Source organism: Podarcis erhardii, assembly GCF_964252035.2.
Source record: "Podarcis erhardii genome assembly, chromosome: 5".
Lineage (NCBI taxonomy): Eukaryota > Metazoa > Chordata > Lepidosauria > Squamata > Lacertidae > Podarcis > Podarcis erhardii.
In genome coordinates this window covers 74,465,527-74,488,632 of record NC_138509.1, presented here as the reverse complement: position 1 = coordinate 74,488,632, position 23,106 = coordinate 74,465,527, and the positions used below count along the sequence as shown (strand labels likewise).

Here is a 23,106-nt window from a genome sequence, read left to right as displayed (position 1 = left end):
TAACAGGAAGTCATTCTCTCTTGTCCTCAGTGTGTCACATAATGCTTTAGAGTGACAATTATCTCTCGCAGCCACTCACAGCAGCCTGATGTGACCCAGGGTTAAAAATCATTTTGCCTTCATAAGCAAGAGCAGCCACATTCTTTCACTGTAGTGCAGTTCAGACTATTTGAAAAAGTTGCTAATGACTATTTGACAGGGGAGTCGTTGGTCGGAGGAATGAAAAGTAGGATGAGCTGGAGCCCTCACACCAGTCTGGAATCCTAATGCCTGCATGTCTTGTATTAACAGTGTGTCCCAATTAAATTCATAGGAAAAATAAACATCTCATTAAAATTTACACAAATACGCTTCGGTGATGATGAAATAATGTGCATTTACACTGACTGGTGTAAAAAGCAGCCTTTCTGGGGCTTGTTAATATAGGTGCCAGGTGAAATCCTGTACTGCAGAACTGCCAGCTATAGACAGATAGACAGACAGACAGACAGACAGACAGACAGAGGTAGTAGGTAGCATTATTATTATTATTATTATTATTATTATTATTATTTACCCACCCTTTATCACGAAGTCCAGGGCAGGTTACTCTGCTCTTCAGAAGAATGTGTTCTGCAACAATGATAGATATGTCAGCATGGTGCTTTTTTCCTAAAAAAAAAATGTTTAGGGGTACTCTCATTTTGACTCAAGAAAATCACTGGGAAAGGAAATGAAGCCACCATCTGAGGTGGTACCAGCGAAACTGACCAATCAACATGCTAGATTCCAACTCCTACTTCACACATTAAACGCTCACTTCCATCTGAGACTCATGAAACATTGCGACAGGAAATGAGGCCACTATCAGGGGTAGCGACGGAACTGACGATTCACCGTGCTAGAGAAGAAACTATTTTTTTTTTAAAAAAAATAGTTTCTTATCCCGTTAGATTCAGCAAATGTTTAGGGGTATGCGTACCCCCAGAAAAAAGCACTGCGCCAGCATAATGCCAAGATGTACTGGGTGTGGGTCCCTACCATCATGTGTTCATTGGCTCTCTCTGTACATCAGCAGCATCTGTGATCTATTGCCAGCATAGTCACTGACTGGTGGGAATCGGGGCTGCTTCACAATCATTGGAGGGGTGTCTTAAATCTACCTGCCATTTATCTATTTTCTGGCAGTGAGTTTCTCCACGCCTCTCCTGGCCTGACCCTGCATTGGATACATCAACTGTTTCACCAATGCAGTGGTGGCCTTTTCTCATACCCCCCTCCCCACAGTGGAACATGAGTCTAGTATTACTCTGTCAGATACGCTTACAGAATTAGCATAATGGAAAGTTGAATGAACACACCTGATCTGAGTCACAATGCTGGCTCCACTGTGGAGTAGGAACTATGCAGTAGGAAGAAGCAGGAAATTTGGTTGGGTTCCCATTTTTGCACTTTCCAAAACAACACACAAACCAAAATGGAAAATTTAATGGAAAATGTGCATTAACCTGCATACAAGTGAAAGTATTCTCAAATTCATCATAGTAGGGGAAAGTCCTTGCAAAAAAAATGTTCAAAAAATGTGCATGTTAGGCAAAATTGCATACATAAATCTGTCTTATGGGAGAAATGAGCACTAAAATGCTGATGAATTCCCATGAGCACCCTGTTAATTAAACAACATCACAAACTGATGCTGAAATGTGGCAAAATGAACTTAAGATTGAAAAAAGGAGAAACTGACAGAAACCAAAAATTGATAGAATTGCACATCTCTAGCCTGCAGCCAGCCTTAACTTTAGCAGCTAGAGCAATTTGGGTCTAGCTTTAACAAATGCCATAAATTCTGTTTATAATTTTGATAGCATTTAGGCAAGAGTGCAAAAGAAATTATTTTTCACTTCAGGCCTTTCTCTCTGAAATTACTTGCCCCTACATCATGAACAAACTATTTACCAGAAGCCACGGGGTACCACCTAACCACTTTTGATGACGGTAGCAAAAATGGCCTGAGGTTTTAAAAACAAGGATAAGAGCAATAGAGACTTAGAGCAAATGTGTGGCTTGAAATCTCTCCTATAAATGCAGCCACACAGGTATATATATATTTTTCAGTAACTGCAATTTTAGCACACTACTGCTGTAGCAATTTACCAATAACTCATATTTGCCATTTTAGAAGAAAGATACAAGTTGGTATATGTATCGGAGCTACACATGTAAATATAAAATACTACTTAGGGAGTTAAACATGAGCTAGGCAGCAGCAGGCAAATATTTGACGGGTTATTTAAAATTGCAAATGAATTTCAACCTTACTTCTTCCTTGCCCTCTCCTGCTTGGGCTCTTGTTCAGTTGCTGCACCTCTTGTTCAACCTCTTCCTTTGGTTGATCAAGACCCCAGTATCCACTGACGCTTCCTGCTCCATAGCAGAGGGGGGAAACAGAGGGGGAAACCAGTGTGATGGCCTAGGAGTGGGTGAACCAGAGGAATGAACCAGAGGAATCTCAGCCTGCACAGGAGTCCCCGCCTCCAGGGCCGGCTGAGCAGGGGCAGAGCCTTGAATCTGAAGCGCCTGCACCTGTGCCGGATCCTCAGGAGCAGACACCAGATGAATCCACTCTGGCTCTGGAGGCGATTGAGGACCCATTGCCTACAGGTGCGCCTCTCCCAGCCCTCTCAGGGGAAGGTGAGCCTCCCCCTGGGTCCAGTAACCCTCCAGCCTCTCCTGAGCTGCAGAGGCTCAAGGCAGAGAGGCGAAGGGAACTGGGTTCTCTCAGGAGGAGTGCTTGCCTTAAGGCCAGGAGAGGCGGGTCACCTGTGGGCTGGGACCGCCCCTGGCCTCAGAGAAGATAAAGGCCAGTCAGCCCGGTCCCAGGTTGGAAACCTGTTTCTGCCAGCACCCAGACCTGTTCTTCCAGAGTTCCCGACCTTGCCCGGCTCCTCGCTTTGGACCCCGCTTCACCCTTGGTGAACAGTCTCCAGACCCTCAACCCAGGACCGGACTCTGACCACGCCTCACGGTAACCTCCCCCCAGGACCAGCACAACCAGAATCTATGCTCCCCCTTCCAAACTGGCTGAATTTGGGGTGGATATCTCCTGCCCTTCAACCCAGGTTCTCCAGTTCAGCACCCCTCTCCAGTTCCTTCCTTCTTCTCTGTCAGAGCCTGCCAGCCCAAGCCCCATCACCACTTCAGAGTTCATAACACCAGCTTCCTAACCTTTCTATCTCCATCTTCCCTGTTCTGCTCCTCTCAAGAGGTTCACAATCCGCCACATCATTGCCAACGATCTTACCAACTTCCAGTTTTGATCCCTGGGCAGCCATAGCTTTACAAAACAACCCCTTGATTCCCAGACCAGCTGGATTTTTAGTTTTTTAAACAGTCCATTTCCTTCACACATCACTTCAGCCAATCTTCTCCAGAGGATTCAACATCGCTACCACCACAAAAGTCCTTCATGCACTACAATATACTGAACTTTTGCATAATATATAGGAATGGTTCCCTTAAATAACAGTACTGTATTAAACACGTAATAGCAAATCCTTTGAGTTTTGCTCTCATTTCCAAATATTTGTTTAAATATCTATTCAGTGTAACAATAATTGATTAGGATAAAACAGTACCCAAAATATGTACATCCAGGAATCTTTTAGCTATTTTAAACAATGCAGGAGCTAAAAACCCAAAGAAGAATAGAAATAAATGTGTCCAGAGCTCCCATAACTAATCCAACAAATAAATGTCTTTGGGCAACTCTGTGAGATGATATCTTTTATTTATGTCACCATAACATAGAAGGGAGCTGCACTTAACTGTAGGATTGTAAATGTTAACAATAAAAGAAGCGTATTAAATGCTGTGCGAAGACTGTGCAGCTCCTAAGATGCATCGTGGTGAGTTCTTATTTGTTTCCCAAATGCTGGCCATTGCATATGGGATTTAAATATTAACCGGTCAATCTTTCATGGTGAAGCATGAAAAGGAAGCAAGGTCTTTTAAAGAGTAGGGGAATTGCGTCTGGATTTTTATTTTTTAGATTTGTTGAGCTGTCAAGACTGGGACATAGTGATACATACCAGCACTTCAATTGCTGAGTGCTGCAAAACAGTGAGGGAGATAGTTTTGTACTGAGGTGTCTGCTATGTGAAGAACCTATTCTGGCTTTCCATGACATTTTTTAATGCATTGCACTTTTGTCTATTTTTCATCCCTCAATTATTATTGTTAAACTTTTTGTACAGGGCAATGCAATGAACAAAAACAAAATCTGTGTGTCTATGTGTTTTCAATGACTTCTTTCCATACAAATTTGTATGGGTGGGGAGGGTCAATTGTTAACCTTCTGTTTTCTTCCACTTATCCCTCCCTCTCTCATTTGCATATAAACACTTTTATCTGAATGCTTGATGAATGTCTGGAGCTGCAATAATCCAAAACCCCATTACACCAAGCTCAAGTGGTAAAATCCCCAAGGCCAGTCCTTACAGGTGGTAATGTAGCATAGGCGCCATCTCCCCACAGGCCTGGGTGCCCAAGCACCCACAAAAATTCCCATATAGGGGCTGGGCACCCACAAAATGCAAGGGCAGGTTTGTGGGCACCATGCCCCATGCAAAGAGTGTAGAGTTCGGATGGGGGTGGTGGAAGAGAGAGAATGCGGAGAAGTGCGGAGTTGGGGAAGAGAGAGGGAGTGGAGCTCGTGCCCCACCCCATGCTACTGTCATGAGCTCGTCCTACACTTGAGTAGGACCCTGGTAGAGACACATGCCCGACTGGCATGTTCTCTCCCTCCTGGTCGTTCGGGAGCTTCAACAGCTTTCTTCAGCCCAAACATCACAGCTACCGATGCCAACAGACACGGGCACACTTAGGGATCCACAGAGTCTTCGCAGCTTGCATAACAAACCTCAGCAACTCAGCATTTTGGCTAATCTACTTTACATATAAACACACACGGAGCAACATGGCTCTCTCTCTCTCTCTAGCATCAGACAGCAAAGAGAAAAAGAACAAAGGACAATAGTCCTACTTCACGGAACACAGTAACACAAACATCCTGTCTCGGTCACTTCCCACTTTGTGGAGTCAAAACATACACCATCATGTAATAGACAAAAATCACATGACTGAAATCATGGAGCAGGAATTCTAACAGCTACAACATCATGACGACATGGTATGGGTGGGGCACGCTGGGCAGCCTAGTGTGGGGCCCACATTGATGCCGTTGTAATGTAACAAATGGCTTCAAGTTACAAGAAAGGAGATTCTGACTAAACATCAGGGAAAACTTTCTGACTCCCTCAGGAGGTTGTGGACTCTCCTTCCTTGCAGGCTTTTAAGCAGAGAATGGATGGCCATCTATCATGGATGCTTTAGCTGAGATTCCTGAATTGCAGCGGGTTGGACTAGATGACCCTTGGGGTCCCTTCCAACTCTACAGTTCTATGATTTTATGATTCTATAGAACATTGAATAATGTTTAGGTCATGTGTGCTTTCTGAAAAAGTAAAAGGTTGTACCCAATTTTCATTTACTGTTCAGTTTGATTCCCGGGGAAAGGCTTCTGTCAAAGAAAATGGAACACACTTGTAACAACTAATTGAACACAAAGTTTTTCTTCCTGTCTCCTACCAACTTCATCGTGACATTGATAAGATAGCACCTCTTCTCATGACTCCTCTTGACATTGTCTCTGACACTGTACTGTTTTCAGGGGGGGGGGGGTGCGTCTTGAGTTTTCACACCGAAACTACGTAGGTAATGATTTCCACCGAGGAGGTAATGGAGCATGTATATATAAGCAATGGACTGCACACTGAAGTGCACAATAAAACAACAACATGGCAGTAAAATATAACTATCCTCTTACCTAAATATGCTACATTGTTTACAAATTGCTTATAGAATATCCAACAAGAAGCATCAGTTAAGAACAAATGCACAAAACCCCTCTTCTGCAAACCATCCGTTTTCCCACCATATGCACATTCTGTTTAAGGTCAGCTTATATATGAAGTGCAAAACAGATTAAAAGGCTGCAATCAATGGAGCTTCACAAATGTCCTTCTACAGGAAAGGTGCTGTCTGGCAGACCCTGAGTGATTATGACATTACCTTACTGACATTTTATCCTGGGTTTAATTAAACGGGTGAGAGCACAAATCTGGTTCCACACATATATTCCAGCAGCAGAATACACACTTGTGATTTATTTATTTATTCAACCCAAATGACTGTTCTCTGAGATAGCCACCAGGGATACAGCCCCTCATGCGTTATGGATGATCCGAAGCTACAGCTGCCAGAGAGTCACACTCTAGAACACCAAAGTAGGAAAGTAACCTCACTTAACCAGAGCTGATTTTGACATTGTCTGGTTTTAAATGCCTGTTAAATATATTTGTACTTTGTTGTCCCCAGAGATGTCCAGAGAGGGATCTCTGGGTGCAGATGTAATGCAGAGATGAGGAACTATTTCAGCCTGAGGGCCAGATTTCCTGGTGGGCAGCCTTCCAGAGACCACATGCCAGGGGTTGCTGCGGTCAGAGGCAAAAGTCAGTGGTCCAATGGATGTGACTCTTAAAGGACACTTCATGGCAGCAATGGGAGGCGGGTGGCACTGTGGTCTAAACCACCGAACCCCTTGGGCTTGCCAGTCACCCAAGGTCAGCAGTTCTAATCCCCATGACAGGGTGAGCTCCTGTTGCACAGTCCCAGGTCCTGCCAACCTAGTAGTTTGAAAGCACACCAGTGCAAGTAGATAAATAGGTAAATGACGTTTTCACGTGCTCTGGTTTCCGTCACGGTGTTCTGTTGTGCCAGAAGCAGTTTAGTCATGTTAACAACATGACCCAGAAAGCTGTCTGTGGACAAACACTGCCTCCCTTGGCCTGAAAGCGAGATGAGCACTGCAAACCCATAGTCGCCTTTGACTGGACTTAACCATCCAGGGGTCCTTTACCTTTACCTTTTTTACATGGCAGTCATCTTTTAAAGCCATCCAAGTTTGCAGTCATCACTACCCCTTGTGGGAATTGATTTCTATAGATTGAACTGTGTGTTCTGTAAAGAGGTGCTTTATTTTATTCATCCTGAATCGTCCAACATTCAGCTTCATTTGATGTCTGTGAGATCTAGTGCTATGAGAGAAGGAGAAAATCTATTTTCTACCTACTTTCACCGCACCATGCAGAATTTTTATACACCTCTCCTCTTATTCACCTTTCTTTTAAACTTGAAAACTCCCAAATGTTATAACCCTTTCCTCATAGGGGAATTAACTTGAATTCTGAACATCAGAGATATTCTACAGTACAATGTATCATTGCAGGTCCCACTTGTTATTCCCTATTTATCTGGATCTGTCCTTATTTTCTAGTATCCACCCCTGCTAAATCACTGTCCTTAATTTTGCTTTTTCAGTATGCCTTGTTAATCTTTTGGTATTAAGAGTTATTAGAGCTGTTGCAGTTGTGCAGGGTTCAGCTCTTTTCTCAGAGTTACTAGAACTTCAAAGTCTGGAGAGAGGTGCCACAGATTTCAGGTCATAAGTCTGGAGCCTCTACCCCAAATGACCTCCACACAGGTAACAGTAGGCCAGTGGTGGCAAATCATAACATGCTAGGAAGTGCTGTGCTGGCAGCAGAGGCTGGAGCCCTGCATCACAACTCTAATATAAGTAAATTTCGCAAAACACCGAGAGTGGCAGTGAGCTCAGTCAATAAAATTTAAGATTGCTGATACCTCTCTCACCACTCTGGTACCCTCATTGACCTGGCAACCCCAAAGGTGGCATCTGATTGTCTGAGTTCAATGCCTTCTTGGTGCTTTGGGGATGTTTCGCTAAATACCATCAGTGGCAGGCAGCTGAAATATTATTGCCTGCTTTCCAAGCCACTCACTTATCAGTCACAGCTCTGACTTCCTCATTGGCTAAAAACACTGAAAAGTGAGGGCAGCCCGGCTGACTACTTTAACAGAACTTGCTTAGAAGGCTGCATGTACATTATGCTTCATAACTTTCTTTCTAGAAAGGCTATATACTTCCTTTAAAAAGAAGAAGAAGGTTCAGAGTCTTGCACCCCTGTTCTAGGACGTCAAATAAGGCCTGCACAGGCATCAGGTTGGTGATCCCCAGCCTAATGATCAGTCTCTAATGATATTAATCTGGGAGCAAGGAGAATGAAAAGTGGAAGTAATGCAACAAACTAAAATACTAGAGTTCTGCAATGTCAGTTCTTTGTTTGTAGTCACGTTTCAAAAGGATCATCTCGGTCAGTGTTCCTGTATTGTTGGGGGTTGGACTAGATTACCCTCAGGACCCCTTCCAACTCTACAATGCTATGATTCTATGAACAATGTATACTCATAATTAAGGAGGCCCTCCATCTCAGGGGGCCCTAAATCTGGACATACTATGCATACCTATAAATTTGCCACTGAGCACTGTTCATAATGAAAGACATAATAGGCAACAGGCATCTTTTCCTTTTGTTGTTTAGTCGTTTAGTTGTGTCCAACTCTTCATGACCCCATGGACCAGAGCACGCCAGGCACTCCTGTCTTTCACTGTTTGGTCAAACTCATGTTCATAGCTCCAAGAACACTTTCCAATCATCTCGTCCTCTGTTGTCCCCTTCTCCTTGTGCCCTCCATCTTTCCCAACATCAGGGTCTTTTCCAGGGAGTCTTCTCTTCTCATGAGGTGGCCAAAGTATTGGAGCCTCAGCTTCACGATCTATCCTTCCAGTGAGCACTCAGGGCTGATTTCCTTCAGAATGGATAGGTTTGATCTTCTTGCAGTCCATGGAACTCTCAAGAGTCTCCTCCAGCACCATAATTCAAAAGCATCAATTCTTTGGTGATCAGCCTTCTTTATGGTCCAACTCTCACTTCCTTACATCACTACTGGGAAAACCATAGCTTTAACTATCCGGACCTTTGTTGGCAAGGTGATGTCTCTGCTTTTTAAGATGCTGTCTAGGTTTGTCATTGCTTTTCTCCCAAGAAGTAGGCGTCTTTTAATTTCATGACTGCTGTCACCATCTGCAGTGATCATGGAGCCCAAGAAAGTAAAATCTCTCACTGCCTCCATTTCTTCCCCTTCTATTTGCCAGGAGGTGATGGGACCAGTGGCCATGATCTTAGTTTTTTTGATGTTGAGCTTCAGACCATATTTTGCGCTCTCCTCTTTCACCCTCATTAAAAGGTTATTTAATTCCTCCTCACTTTCTGCCATCAAGGTTGTGTCATCTGCATATCTGAGGTTGTTGATATTTCTTCCGGCATTCTTAATTCCGGCTTGGGATTCATCCAGCCCAGCCTTTCACATGATGAATTCTGCATATAAGTTAAATAAACAGGGAGACAATCAGTTGTTCCATATCCAGTTCTAACTCTAGCTTCTTGCCCCACATAGAGATTTCTCAGGAGACAGATGAGGTGACTCCCTTAAGGCTATCTAAATAATAATAATAATAATAATAATAATAATCAAACCATGTTATTGGTATCTGTGGAGGCTATTTTCTCAAGCAAAGGGAAAGGGGGAAATAACAGACATATTTTCTACAGCAAAGTCATGTTTTCCTGTTCGTTTTTTAAAGAACAAACAAGAATAAAAAAGTTGCCCCTGCTTTCAAAGCTACTATGTCTTCACCCTCCAAAGCTCTTAAAGAAAATTACACAAAATGACTCCTATTAATTCAGTGAGCACAGCGCTCCAGCTAACTTTCTGGCAAGAATTCAGTCACCCTTGGAAAGTTATGCCCATTGCTGAGTAAAACAATTTCTTATGCAGTGAATCTTGTCATTAGAGTCTAATATATGGCATCATAGTTAATCCATAGCCTCGCATAGCTAAAGTGAGCTTGGCTTGTCATTGGCTATACCAAGGTTCAGTGCTGCACTGAATATTCACTGTGTTTGATTTTCACTCTAAGCATGCCTTTCTGGAAGAGATTTTTTCAATCAAAGCACAGCATCCCCATATAAAAGAAGAAATGCTCATTTCAACATTCCTGGTGCTTCATTGCATATGACATTTTCTGTTTGTTCACCCTCTGCTGACATCACATGTCAACAAATCTCAAGCTTTCTGAATCAACTAGGCTTTTTCTCTCTTTTTTTCTCCTTTCCACAATAGCTCCCCTTGATAAGGTGAGCTGCTTTTCTTTGCCCTTTTTACATTTCCTGATGTTTACTTTCTGTGCCTCAGAAACTGGATGTCCAAAGTAATGAGAAGTCTGAAAAGCCCATGTGGGTTTGGGGTTTTGCAGTGAGAGGCTGGTAAGTGAAGAAGCTTTAGATGTTTTGTGTCATTGTGTCAGTCCTAATGGCAAATATGGTAACCCATTACCAAACAGCATAGGCCAGAGGTAGCCAACATGAGAGCTTCTTGCTGTTGTTAGACTCCAATTCCCATCTCCCCTGAGCATTGGATATGTTGCCTGGGGTTGATGGGATTTGGAGTCAGAGGCAGTTTTGGGGTAGCATGACTGGTTCATCCACACTAGGCACCAAGCTGCCTGCCACAACAATGCTGTAGAATGGAGCATGAGAGGCAGGGTTGCCAAATTTTAGTGTCACACAGGGCACCGCTGAAATTTGAGATCCAAAAGTCCAACCACATGTGGAGGGCATCCTGCTGGATATCTGTGGCTTAGAAGGTGTTGCACTGTGGCACATAATGCCATCGGGTCAGTAAGCATCAGCACATAAATTACATGGCTCAAGACATACAAATAGATCCGAAGCCTTGCTAGAACAGGTCAAAGGCTCATCTAGTCCCCTGCCCTGTTTTCACATCGGCCAACCAGATGCCTATGGGAAGCAGCAATTGGCATGTAGTGCTTAGTACTTACAGTCCTACTGTCATTAAGACAGTAGCCCTATTTGGCTATGCATTCCTCATGCAATTACAATTGCATAAGGGAGACTCTGCGTCATCACTGTGTCCTCACCAGTTCCCCCACTCCACCCCAATCTGCTCACTTTTGCTTCTGGTCCTGCCAATGATTGGAATGTGGCCCCTGGAAGGTTGCTGAGAAAGGAATGTGAATAAATTTCCCAGCTGTTGTTTCCCACCCAGCACCAAAGGTTGGTAGCTTCACCTGCAGGTTTTATTCCCAAACAGAAGAATGATGTCCTCCAGCTCAGCCCTAATCAGGCAATTAACATATCATTTGGACAATTAACATTTAGGCAACATCAGCACCATACATTTCAAACACTATAATACCACTTTAACAAACATGGCTTCCACCCAAAGAACCCTGTAGTTTGTTAAGGGTACTAAGAGTTTTGGGGAGAACCCAATTCCTCTCACTACATTTCCCAGAGCTCCTGAGGATTGAGGGCCTGGGGCAGGTTGGAGGGCCAAGCACATTCTACTAACAGTTCTCAGCACCCTTTACAAATGACAGTTCCCACGGTTGAAGTGGGTTGATAAGGTCACCCAGGGCTCTTTTGGGAGAAAGCCCATGGTATAAATTTAACAAATAAATAAATGTGTGATGTGGATTTGACCCTGGGGTGCAGGAGTGGGCTGAAAATTAATTAGTCACCGGTGATTTCTACTTCATATTTGCGTTACATTATTACATTATGTATGTTACATTATGTACAATAATGTCACCCGGATCTGTGTTGCTCTCTTCAGAATATAATTAATTCCAAATTATTTTGTCAAGTTTTCAGCTGAAAAACAAGTAGCCAGTACTCATCCCCTCGACACTATAATAGGCTATGTAAAGCAAAACAACAATCCAAAAAAAGTTGGCATCAGCAATGTCGGATATCTTTTTCTCTCCCACAGAGAAATGTTAATGCCAGCTAAATCCCAACAACTCCTCTAGTTTTTCCTCACCGTTTTTCAAAATACCATATTTCATGGCTGCAATAGTCCAGTAATTACTGCTCAGGGAAGCCTTTCCATAAAGCTCTCCTTTGGAATGCAGAGCTCCTAAAGTTATAGTATAATATGTCTTCTAGTTATGAGATTTGTAAAGGGATTTCAGGCATAGAACAGACAAGGTGTCAAGATGATAAATTTATAATGAGGAGCCGTAAGGGAGGAGTTTGCATATTCCTACTTGGCTTTGTGAACCTGAAATATGTCGAAGGTAGCCAAGAAAGCACAGCCTGAGCTATCAAATTTGTACATTTATAAGCAGTCTGTTGGATATTAATAGCAGGCTCAGTACCCCTGACAGCCTTGACTATTCACACTGATCAGCAATTATTTCAGAAAGACAGCCCCACAAGGTACTCTTATTTTGACAAATGCCTTGACAAGTCTTCTATATTTGGTTCTCTGTCTAACAGGAGATTCAAGGGCAGGACCTTCAGGCTACTTACACCAGGAGCCTGAAGGCAGTTCGGGTGCAGTTCTCACTAAGGCTCTCTTGGAGGGACAGAGGAAGCTACTATTGGTCCATCCAGTTCAGTACTGTCTACATGGACTGGCAGTGGCTCTCTGGGCTTCCAGACAAGGTTATTCCTTAGCCTTACCTGTAGATGAGGTGGATCCAACCTGGGACATTCTACTTCCCTTGTGAAAACTCCCTCTGGATAGTCCACACTTTTGCCTCTGTAGAACAGGAAATAAGAACCCTTAAGTGATATTGGGATGGGAAATAACTATCATTCTATTTCAGTGACGGCCCCATCTACAAACAGCAGCAGACAATTCTAGCGGTTTGTGTATGGTTTCACCCAGATAAGAAACCACGAATACTGTTTTACCCAGAGCTCTGAATACTTTAGGGGCAGGTGGATGGCTGCAAAGAGGTTATACTTACTGAGGAATTTATTGAAATACTCTTTTTTTGTCCACCTGTCACCATAAGTTCCCCAGCAGGGTTACAACAATATGAAAACAAACAAAAGTTTCAAATAAAAACAGAAGTGGGTCCTACAAAGCAAAATACCTTAACTGTCAAATGTCAGGGTAAAGAGGTGTGGGAATATTGACTTTCCAAAGGCCCATGCAAAATGGGACTGTGATTAGGGGCTCACTCTTAAAGGAATAAAACATAAAGAATTCTCAGTGCACCCAGAAGACACAACTTTTTAAATCACAGCAGCAATTCCCTTACATTAAATATGCTTTTCTCTCCACTGTATAAACCAGCTTGGCTGTCTTCTTATCCACTTGAGATATTAAATCCACGTCACTTTCACTTCTCCCCAATTCTTAAGTATCTTATTACCATCACTACCAGTTCGTGCACACTCTGCTCATGCTAGAGGCAGCAGAATGTTTTTTTTGGAGGGGGGAGGACAAGTCTCACAAATGAGTCGAGATTATGCTCAGCATACTGGCACAAGTTCAAGCCTCTGAAGGAATCAGAGCTCTATTATCTCAACTCTGCAATTCTAGAAAACAAACTGTCTGCTTAGTGCTAACCCTTCAGATAAGAGTATAATGTTCCCTTGGACATCAGATAAAAAGTAAAAAGCCTTGCAAAGAATTTAAATAGAACATACCGGAATGTGTGAAGAAAGAGATCTCATTACAGCAGGTGCATTTCATAGATCAAAGGGAAAATATCACAGAATGCTAAACCTTAAGGCTAAGGAGCTAATCTAAGAAAAAATGATAAAGGTATTTCAATTTGGCCCAAGAAACTGGTCCATAATGGACTACTGTAAGTTTGTGTCTTTCCCTTCAAACTCTGCAATGCACACGCACAAACACAAACACACACTCACCCCAACACTGCTTTCATACTTGCTTAGTCTTTTGCTACCATTAAGTTATCCCTTTTCCCCCAAGCCAATTTTAAAGGCCATTTCAAGAAGATACTGGATGATTTCAGACTGACTTATTGCTCTTGGGAGAATGAAATGGGATTGCGTCAATCTTTACTAGCACAAGGTGTGTGTGTGGTGGGGGTGGGGGTGGAAAGTTGCCTAAGTAACCAGGAAACATGTCGAATTGGATGTCCCCATTCTGTGATATGACACAATATCCTAAGCATGGCTGCCTTTCTCAAAAGAGATTGCCGTTCATCAGGGTAACCTTAAGTGTGCCTTGAAACTCATTTGCTCTGTTCCTGCAGAAATGGACCAAGACAGAAAAAGGAAAGAAACAAATAATTGTGTGTTTGCAGTGGCCCCGATAAAGCACCTTTTCCAAACACGTCTAAAATCAACTGTAGGACTGGAGGTTATAGACTTAAAGCCAGGAACCAACAGAGGATATGTGAAACTGGTAACATTTAATCATCTTTAACAAATAGAGAATGCCAGCACTCTGGAAAAGGATTTACTCTATCAGAAGGACTATATGTATTATGCAATTCTGCACAGGTATTGATGAGATATGGGATTTAGTATTGGCCACCGCACTCAGCAACCTAAAGCTCTTATTTTCTATTTGATTGTTGCATGTCAAGACTTGCCGCCCCCCTAAAAATTCCTTGTAACTTTGAGCTCTTCCACCAGAATGAGGTGGAACTAGCAAGAGGCATCTCCAGACCTTTTCTTCTTGATTCTGTGCTAGTTTTACCTAGCTAGCCCCAGCAACAGAATAGAAAGTGACAAAATCCTCTCGGTCTCTCTGTCTGCCTTCCTTCATAAGGAAGATTTTCAAAACAAAACAAAACAAAAAAATATATAGAATATATTAAAAGACACCATACCTGTTGAACCATGAACAGGGAAATTTACCGCTCAATAATGGGGCGCTCAATTCTAAAAGAATTATACACGTCTCCTCTCCCTGGATAAATTCATTGAAATGATACCCTACTCTGTTTCTCTGCCCACAAATGAGGTGAAGAGTATTGAGGGGCCTTTTGCACAGAGCTCAGATAAAAACTTACCAACGGCAAGAGGACCAGTACAAATAATATTTGTAAAGGCCTTGAAGGACAAAAAGATATTCACCCGGTGATGAGAATAGGTGCCAGATGAGCCCCACCCCCAGAAGAAGACAAGGCACTGAGGCCATAAATACCCCCTCTTACATCAGACTTACCTAAGAAATTGGGGTGCCCAGAAGAGGGTCCCCAACATGGTCTGGCTTGTCCTAAATAACAGCTTTGCTCCTAGCAAGCATGTCAAATGATACATTAACCACAAATATAAAGGCAACCTACACAAAGTCAGGAAGGCAAACTATACACAGGGATGGGGAGAAATTTTATTCTGTTTCCATTTAATAACAACAACAACAACAACAACAACAACAATAATTTATTTATACCCTGCCAATCTGACTCTGGGCAGCTTTCAACAAAAGATTAAAATACAATAATTCATCAAATACTAAAAACTTCCTGAAACAGGGCTACCTTCAGATGTCTTCTAAAAGTCAGATAGTTGTTTATTTCTTTGATATCTGATTGGAGGGCATTCCACAGGGCGGGCGCCACTACCGAGAAGGCCCTCTCCCTGGTTCCCGGTAACCTCACTTCTCACAGTGAGGGGACCGCCAGAAGGCCCTCAGCACTGGACCTCAGTGAATCTACCTATTTTGAACTTTTTGAAACAATATGTGAACCAAATGCAGCCATCTTTTGAAATTTACTCTTCTCTGAATTTTGCAATGCAGTTCTGCAGCAAAGTACCGTAATGTGTACAAAATTGCAGGAAAATGTTGAATAAAATGTGCATAAAAATGACTATAACAGAATACAACAATGGTTTGTGTTAGGGATAATTGCTTTGGGGAAACTGTATATTAGGAGAAATCCGCACTAAAGTCCTGGTGCAGATATGAGGAGAGCTGAATTGAAGAGTGAGAAAATGAGAAACAGAGAGAAGTTTTAAATGATGCATTCATCCATCCCTATGGACGTATCAGTCCTCTATACTTTTTGTGCCCAGAACCAAGGCTAGCAACACACACACAATGTAAATGAAGATTAAGCTAAGAAGCACATTTTTGTTTGATCTTTCTACTATGCTTGGTTTTTTTTAACAAATACAGTACAATACAACAGCTAACAGAATAAAGAGAACTAGCAAGCAATTGGGTCACAGATTTATAAAAGTGTATCTGCCCAATGCAAAAGCATGGCACTTTTACCCCTGTCCCTTCGTATACGGTGGAATTGCCTACAATTTAGCCAGCCACAATGTGGGGAAAATAGTTATTGGCAGAATAAATCCCTCCAGATCTTTCCCAATGTTGGTGGATTCAACAAAGCTATCGCATTCTTTGTAAGTGAGCAGATCTCTGTTTGTCCTTCAGCAATGCTTACTGGACTCATCAGCCTCTCTGGAAGGCCACGTTCTACACTCCGTTGTATCATGCATTTAATGAGAGTTTCTCCAGTGCTTAGCAATGTCATTCCATGCCACCAATAAGAGAAAACGTACGAATTCTTTGGACCTGATATTTGGGTTAGAACCTTCAAACATGCCTGACAAGGCCAATCCATCTGACAGTACAATAGTTCATCCAATAATCCATGCCTACAATGGCCTGGCTGGCCAGCTTTATTGTATGAACTACTTTTAAACATTGCCCTTTTCATCTGCGCATGTCTCCTTATGGGCTTTGCTCTGGGCAAGCACCCTCTTTTTACTGACTAATGCATGCTCTAATGTGGATGGCTCAGAAGATCTGCCTTCCAAATATAACCCCTTGCTGCCTAAAAGCCATAACTCCACCAGCAATAAGTACCAGCAGATTATTTTATAGTCTTTTAACAGAGTGGCCCTACTCAATAAACTCCAATGTTCCTTCTAATTAGGAGCACTTAAAGCCCGAAACCATGTGTTCCGCTGCTTTTTAATATATCAGTATTTTAAGGGCTCCCGACTATAATTACTGCTGTAGGTTTAATACAACGAAGTTAATGGTATTCAAGAGAGTTTTGGTGGAGGCAGGTTAAAGACCATCATCCAGCATCATCCAAGTCCTGCTGCGGGAAATGCCTGGAAAATAATGGATTCTTTATAACTCCAAACTGTTCCTCGGTCTGCTCATTCATTTTAATCTGCTTAAAGTATCTTAGCCAGTGTCAACATCTTAAGAACTGCTTCATCAGCTTATCTGCCTTGCGAGGGAGGAGTACAACTCGGGACATTGTTGCTGGAGAACAGAGCATTAGGCACACCATAAGAAAAGACAACATATCTAAAAGCGGTAAACATTTGCGGAACCAAGAATGGGGAGATTTAGGGTGAAATCCCAACTCCCCATTGCTGCCATAGGGGTTCTGTGGAGCAGTGGAGCCATGTTCAAGTCTGCAGCCCTGCTGTTCTCAGAGACAGCAATGGAAGGGATGAGAGGCATATCAGGCCTGATGCTGGTCACCACCACTTGTGAGATTGTCTTGGGATCCAATGGATTCCAGACTGGCTCAAAGCTGCGTCCTCTGTGCCCTTGGAAGAACTCATTTCAGGAATATCCATCAGGCTTTGCTGGAAGGAATACAATCAGTGAGCCTTCCATCCATGCAAATATTCGGTGACTATTTTTTTTACTGTCTAAAATAACATTTTTATGCATTTCCCCTAAAATAAGAATTTTGTAAACTTTTGGGGTGGGGGCAAGCAGAGAGTGGTATCACAAAATTTGGAGATATGAACAGTCTAAAGTATACCTGCATTCCAATGTGTGCAATAGTCCTGGATAGCGATGTCAGAGGATTCTGATGAAAACTGCCAATATTCACTTACTTTCCCTATGTTTAGAATGAAAATCAATCCAGTGAATATTATTGGTATTTGCTACTGTTGTTGTTTTAGTCAGCAAATGATACATAATTGGTTGTGGTTCCCCCAACTCATCCCATTTGCATTACATTTCCATTGCACTAAAATGAATGGGATGGATTAACAATTTTGTACATTACACAAGTTACGTAATTTTGCCACAGCAGAGAATGAGACAAATAAGGCAGAATACGAACTGCAGTGGAATGGAAACAGTGCTACATGCAGTGAATACAGGGTGGAATGCAAAATGATGTCTTTTTACATCCCTAGACCTAGATGTGTGAGTTATACTGGTTTGCTTAACAAAAACCAGACCTATCAAAATTATCTTCCATCTGTAACCTGTGCAAAAAAAGTATGAACAAGGAATTGACAAATGCAACACAGGCTGTTGATCCTTGAAGACAGCTTAATATATAGACCAATTCTGCAGCTTCCTCTCACAAGCATTGCATATGCCTGTTCCTAGACTTCCAGTAGCCCAAAGACTTATAAAGAAAGCAAAATAGATTTCATTTCTTAAGTGTTGATAAAATAGAAGCTATTAAATACAAATATTAGTTACTTCCTAACTACAAACAAACCCATGATTGGAAGGGACTGAGGTAAGCAATATCCTATTTATTTATTTATTTATTTATTTATTTATTTATTTATTTGGAATTAATTTAACTTTGTGTCTCCTAAACTGGAAAAAAAAAATGATTAGGTTCTGAAACCAAGCTAGATACACACATTTTCCATTACCAGGCTTTCCCATGTGATTCTTTAATTTACTGGTAGTTTGGGAGATACCAACTATCTCTCTATAGAAAAAAAACCTATTGATTTATATGATGCAGTGTGTCACTGTGTGCTGGTTCCGTGGGTTACCCGAGAGGCGAGGTACAAGTCCGGTCCGTGGTTAAAGGTGCAACATGGAGGCAGTCCGTAGTAGCTGAAGCTGGGTGCAGGGCAGGGAGTCGGGTGAAGTCAGGAACAGGCATACAAGCAGGGAGCCAGGGCAGGTCAGGAGCTCAGGCAGGAAAGCAGGACAGGGCTCAGGCAGGAAGAAGAAGAAGAAGAAGAAGAAGAAGAAGAAGAAGAAGAAGAAGAAGAAGAGGGAGGAGTTTGGATTTGATATCCCGCTTTATCACTACCCGAAGGAGTCTCAAAGCGGCTAACAATCTCTTTTCCCTTCCTCCCACGCAACAAACACTCTGTGAGGTGAGTGGGGCTGAGAGACCTCAAAGAAGTGTGACTAGCCCAAGGTCACCCAGCAGCTGCATGTGGAGGAGCGGAGACGCAAATCCGGTTCCCCAGATTACGAATCTACCACTCTTAACCACTACACCACACTGGGTCTCAATACCACACAGGAACCAACAATGTTGCTCCTGCAACTTGGGACTGGGGCTGGCTGGCTTTTATCTGCCCCGAGGCATAGGGTGGCCCCGATCCTCTAGTGACTCACCTCTCCTGGCCTGGAGGCGAGCACTCCTCCCGCGGGAACTTAGTTCCCTCTGCCTCTCTGCCCTGAGCCTCTGCAGCTCAGGAGAGGCTGGAGGGTTACTGGACCCAGAAGCCACCTCAGCTTCCTCTGACGGGGCTGAGAGTGTGCCACTTGCAGGCAATGGGTCCTCCATCACCTCAGGAGCCAGAGCAGACTCAGCTGATACCTGCACCTGAGGATCCAGCACAGGTGAGGACCCTTCAGGCTCATGCCCCAGCCCCAGCTCAGCTGGTTCTGGAGGTGGAGAATCCTGTGCAGGCTGGGATCCCTCAGGTTCAGCATCCGAGTCCAAATCCCAGACCATCACACACTGTTTCATACTGTTCTTTATAGGGGAAGTGTCACTCATCTCTGAAAATGGCTAGAGCTTCAATATTTTGCATCAGCAAAGGAGCTGGTCTGTGGAGCCTGCAGGCCCATAAATGTGAGGTGTGCCTTATGATATATATCGTAGCCAATCCCCAACATTCTCTGTCACACTCTTAGAATCCTAATATTCCATCATGCTTTTAATATTATATCAAGTACAGTGGACGCTCGGGTTGCGAACATGATCCATGTGGGATGCATGTTCGCAACCCGCAGTGTTCGCAACCCACGTCTGTGAAACCTGCATCTGCGCACGCGCGGGTTGCGATTTAGCACTTCTGTGCATGTGCAACCGCCGAAACCCAAAAGTAACCTGTTCCGGTACTTCTGGGTTTTGGCAGTCCGTAACCCAAAAAAACGCAACCTGAAGCGGCTGTAACCTGAGGATGACTGTAACAGAATCCAGGATAGGAGCATGCACACATGGATGGCTTTGATGTTTATAGTCTCTATTGAAACTAAATACCTTGTACTCTGAGACTCAACTGAGAAGAGGCATAATCTGTCCATTACCCTAGATATGAAGTCCACCAGGGACAAGTTAAGCAGAAAGCAGCCACATGTTCCCCTGCTGTACAACACCCCCCCCCAACCATTATGGAGCAATATGTGGAAAACATAGAAGTGGGGTGGCCATCTGAGAGAAAGGTTAGTAATGGCTGCCCCACTTCTATGTTTTCCACATATTGGTCCATCATGATTGGGGTGTGCACGTGCGATTCATGCAATACTGATAAAAACTGAAAACTGAAAACTCATATTAGAGATATCAGTTTTAATGAAGATTGGTTATTTTGAAATAAAAATAAATGCATTTTGGCATAGTAAACAAGAGCAAAGGCAAAGACGAAGCAAGAAGTCGCTTTTACGACTGCAAACTTTGCCCTGCATGGCATCAATTTCTGAAATAGAATTTCAAAGTGTTAGATCATATCAGAATGTAAAATGGAACAGCCTTCACTTCAGGCCCTGCTCATTGCATCATTCATTTTGGCTATGCAAAATGAAGCTGTACAAGAATGATGAGGTTTAGATTTTGTCCCAGATAAACTATACCAAAATAATAAAGCCTCTTGCTATTCAGAAGGCCTGAGCAAAATTTTAGGAAGCATACCAGCATCAACATCGGCTATGATGAAATGTGTTTTCAAGGCAGTATTTGCCTTTGTTTTCCTTTCCCCAAAAGATTACGAAAATATTCTAGAACCAAAAGAACTAGAATGAATCATATATACACAATTCAGTTTGTGTGCTGCCTTTCCACAGTTCTAACCATGGTTAAAGTGGCTTACAGTACAAAAAATACATAAGAAAAGTAGTCGTAAACAATTATAAAAACATTAATAAATATACTACCTAACCTGTGGCATAGGAAGGGGTTGCGGGGGATGCGGGCCGCCCCTGGTGTCATCACTGAGAGGGGTGATAAAAAACAACTCCTGTGCCCACCGCAAACCCCTTCCTATGCCACTGCGGGAGCACTCTCCCCTTGAGTGGTTTCCAGAAACCAGAAGCATCGCTGCCACCAACTTTTCAGGCAGAGCACAGCCTTTATGGCTAGTAGCCTTCGACAGCCATCTCCTCCATGAATCTGCCTAATCCAGAGGTGTAGCTAGGTGAGGCTGGGGGCACTGGGCACCACACCGCAGGGCCTGCAACATGCCTGAGCCACATGTCTCTCCTGAGGGGGAGGTGGCTGTTGATATTTTCACCCCTCCCATTGACAGAATCTCCTGATCTGATGTTTTGAGAAAGGAGGGGGCAGAAACTGCTCTTCTACTCTTCCGCTCCTGACTGACTGCCTGACTCTGTGTGTGGAGAGAGTCTTATCTATATAGTAACCAGATGGCTGAGTGGAAGATGTAACTAACACTCATGCAAGCCAGTAGTTCATTAGTTTGTAGTAGCTATTAGAAATAAAAGGAGTTATGCTTCACAGCTAGCTTCCGCGTTATTTATACTCTGCATGAGTCTGGTGCTCAAAATGCACAGTTGTGGGTCCAGTGCACTGAGATCTGCTTTCCAGGATTGGAAGGTCTCTGAAAGTGCTCCAGTCACCTAGCCCAGTCGGGGCAGAACCAGTTATTGAGCCCAGTCGCTGACATTGGTTGAAAGGCATACTAACAGTGGCGGGCGGACTGCCTGCAAGCTCTGCACTACTTTCAAGCAGCGCGGGGCTTGCATCTGCCCACCGTCTCAGCCACCCTATAGCCATAGCTGTCAATTTACAGATTTGAAAATAAGGGACCAGCAGCCAAAATAAGGGACCTGCAGCCTCACCTGTTCCAGGCACTCCAGTCTTCCTGTCCTCCTGCAGTCTGGTCAAATTCATGCTGGTAGCTTCGAGAACACTTTGTAACCAGAGGTTCAACTGAACAGAATCTAAATCACATGCACCACAAGGCCTATGCAGCCTCAACTTAAGATGGCTCCCCGGCCTAGCTTTGCACTGCAAAGTTTGCAGCAGCACGTGCAACAAAATGGCGTCCAGCATTCAAAAACCTCCTCAGCTTGCATTAACTAGCCACGCAGAAGGCATGCAAGCTCCACCCCCCAGTCATTCTTAGACTTCTTATTGGGTGAGCAACACAGCCAAGCAACACAGTTGGAGCCTCCCTCTTCCCTGGCTGGCAGGGAGGGAGGGAGAGGAGCTGCTTCCTTTGAAATTTAAGGGACATCATTTAAGGGACATTTATTTATTTATTTTTATTATATTTTTATTGGTTTACAAATACAAAAAACAAAATTGTACATTTCAGCTTCTTAATTACATCTTAATCCCATTTTTGACTTCCCTCAATTTGTCTGAGCTTCCTTCATTTTATCACTTTTAACACATTCCTACCCTTTGTTACAGTGGTGCCACGCAAGACTAAAAGAATCCGTTCCGCGAGTCTCTTCGTCTAGCGGTTTTTTCGTCTTGCGAAACAAGCCCATTAGTGGCTTAGCAGATTAGCGCTATTAGCGGCTTAGCGGCTTTTAGCGGCTTAGCGGCTTAGCGGATAACTGGATAAGCGCCTTAGCGGCTTAGGAAAAGGGGGGAAAGGGGGGGAAGTCAGAAAAACTCGCAAGACATTTTCGTCTCGCGAAGCAAGCCCATAGGGAAATTCGTCTTGCAAAGCACCTCCAAAACGGAAAACCCTTTCGTCTAGTGGGTTTTTCGTCTTGTGAGGCATTCGTCTTGCAGGGCACCACTGTATTAAAACTATTAGATTCAATTCATTACTTTTACTTATTGTTACATTTTCACATCACAGAGCTTCTTTAAAACTTACAAACGTAATCTGGTTATCACTTAGTTTTTGCAAATATTGAATAAACTTCTCCCAATCTTCTGTAAATCTTTGATCTCGTCGATTCCAGATCCTTCCTGTCATTCTGTCCAATTCCGCATAGTCCATCATTTTAGTTCTCCATTCTTCTATTGTAGGCAACTCCTCTTGCTTCCATTTCTGAGCCATCAATATTCTTGCTGCTGTCACTGCATATAAAAACAACTTCTTCTCTTTCTTATTTATCTCATTCCCTGTAATGCCTAGTAAAAATGCTTCTGGTTTCTTAGTAAATGTATATTTC

At 43.1% G+C, this 23,106-nt stretch overlaps 1 long non-coding RNA gene across 1 annotated transcript in view; it reads left to right on the top strand.

The window, feature by feature from the left end:
- Positions 1-8,602: 8,602 nt before the first annotated feature.
- LOC309342448 overlaps positions 8,603-23,106 on the top strand; it is a 110,958-nt gene continuing 96,454 nt past the window's right edge. The window contains exon 1 of the long non-coding RNA XR_014156825.1: positions 8,603-8,976. This is a non-coding gene — a long non-coding RNA (uncharacterized lncRNA). The remainder of the gene's footprint in view (positions 8,977-23,106) is intronic.